The sequence below is a fragment of the Octopus bimaculoides genome, chromosome 6 (genome assembly GCF_001194135.2).
Source record: "Octopus bimaculoides isolate UCB-OBI-ISO-001 chromosome 6, ASM119413v2, whole genome shotgun sequence".
Lineage (NCBI taxonomy): Eukaryota > Metazoa > Mollusca > Cephalopoda > Octopoda > Octopodidae > Octopus > Octopus bimaculoides.
In genome coordinates, this window is record NC_068986.1 from 25013745 (window position 1) to 25016239 (window position 2495).

At 37.4% G+C, this 2495-nt stretch overlaps 1 long non-coding RNA gene across 2 annotated transcripts in view; it reads left to right on the plus strand.

Moving 5' to 3' along the window:
- LOC128248111 (uncharacterized) overlaps positions 1-2495 on the plus strand; it is a 10796-nt gene that overhangs the window by 6804 nt on the left and 1497 nt on the right. The window lies entirely within an intron of this gene.

The window sequence follows — 2495 nt, forward strand, 5'->3', positions numbered from 1 at the left end:
TATATATATATATATATATATATATATATATATATATCAATGTATGTATGTATATACATATATATAAATACATACAGATACACGTTTATATATAATATACACATATATAAGCATATATATATACATGCATGTGCATATGCATGAATGTGTGTGTGCGTGTGTGTTCGTGTGCGTGTGTGTACATGTGTGTGTGTGTATGTGTGTGTGTGGCGTGTGTGTGTGTGTGTGTGTGTGTGTGTGTGTGTGTGTGTGTGTGTAAGATATTACTGAAAAAGAGAGACAGAGAGACAGGAGAGAGAGAGACAGGAAAAAAGAAAGAGAGAGAGAAAGAGAGAGCCTACCAGAGATGGAAAGAAAAAAAGAAAAAGCAAATGTAAGAGAACGAAAGAAATATTTATAGACGGAGGAGAAAAAAGAATGAGAGAACGAAAGAACGAATGCATTATAAGAAACTCGGGAAGCAATAACAGAAGTGTGAGATGCAGAGATCGATAGAGAGATGGAGAGAGCAAAACAAATAGAGAGAGGGGAGTTGGACAGGAGGCAGAGATAGAGAGATAATATGAGATGCCGGTGGATAAATATAGGCGTTTCAACCAGCTTCGTCTGAAATTCTTTCAGTGATCAATAAAAAGGAATGTTATTTTCAATTTTAATTCCTTGAAAATAAGTCACGGCTCAACAGCTGTCTATTCCTTCTCATCCTACTTGTATCTCGCTCTCTTTTTCTCTTTCTCCCTCTCTCTCCCTCTCTCTCTCTCTCTGTCTCTCTTTTTCTCTACATCTATCTGTCTATCCATCCATCCATCTATCTACCTATCTATCTATCTCTTCTGTCTTTTTCTTCTCCATCTTCCGCTTCAACCTCCATACCGTTTCATAGTACAGCCTTCGTCTTTTACATCATCATCATCTTCTTCATCATCTTCTTCTTCTTCATCTTCTTCTTCCTCTTCTTCTTCTTCTTCTTCTTCTTCTTCTTCTTCTTCTTCTTCTTCTCCTCCTCCTCTCCTCTTCTTCTTCTTCTTCTTCTTCTTCTTCTCCTTCTTCTTCTTCTTCTTCTTATTATTATTATTATCCGTCTTATTATTATTATTATTATTCGTCTTCTTCTTATTCTTCTTATTCTTATTCTTATTATTATTATTATTATTATTCGTCTTTTTTTTCTTTTTCTTCTTCTCCTCCTCCTCCACTTCCTTCATCTTCATTTGTTTTTGCCTTCATCTTCTTCGTCTTCTTCGTCTTCTTCATCGTTTTCTACGTTCTCTTCACTTTTTCTTCTTCATCTCCTCTTTCTTCCACTCCTTCTTCTCCATCATCATTATCTTTTTCTTCTTCATCTTTTTTCTGCTGGTGCTACTACTACTACTACTACTACTACTACTACTACTACTACTACTACTCGTTCTTCTACTTCGTCTACTTTTTCTCCTCTTCCTCCTCCTCCACCTCCTCCGTTTTCTTATACTTCACCTTCGTCTTCCACTTTTCCTTCTTATCCCCTTATCCTCTTCTTCTCCGTCTCTTGCTCTTCTTACCGTCCTCTTCCTGCTCCTTTCTCTTTGTTCATCCCCTCTTTTTTTCCATCATCATCACCATCATCACCATCAGCAACATCATCGTCACCATCATCATCATCATCACCATCATCTTTGTCGTCGTCGTCGTCGTCGTCGTCGTCGTCGTCGTCGTCGTCGTCGTCGATATCATCAACATCATCATCATCATCATCATCATCACCAAAATCATCATCATCATCATCATCATCATTGTCGTCATTGTCATTCTCTTCATCGTTATCACACTACGCTCCTCCCCCCCCCGACACCACCCCAGTTCCCAGCCTGTCACCCTTTATCCCTTCCTTCGGTACCATTTTCTTCCCTTCACACTCTACTAATTCTTTTTTTTTCATTTCATTGTTTGTTATTTGTATCCAATTATCATATTGTTGTTTATTTGTGTTGTTGTTGTTGCTATATGATGAGGTGTCGTTTTTTTTTGTTGATATCTTCTTTTTTTAATTTTTGTATTGCTTTCTCCCTTTTTTTTTGTAATTTTTATTTATGTATTACTTCATTTATTTGCAGAGTGACAGAAGAGGAATACATTATTGTGCGTACATGTAATTTAAGAGACAGAGATAGATAGATAGATAGATAGATAGATAGATAGATAGATAGATAGATAGATAGATAGATAGATAGATAGATAGATAGATAGGCAGAGAGACAGACGGACGGACCAGCGGACTGGTGGACGGGAGGACAAACGGACAGACGGACGAACACATGGACGGCTTGATGGATGAAGGGTTGGATGGACGGGTAAATGGATCGACAGACATGTATAAATTTATGGATCCATGAGGACGAACAGAATTCAGCGAGACAGAGTAAAAGCTCTAATCCATTGTATATAAATCCAAAAACGCAAACTTAACATGAAAAGTACGATGGAAGCAGTCATCATTCATTTACAGAAGCAATCCT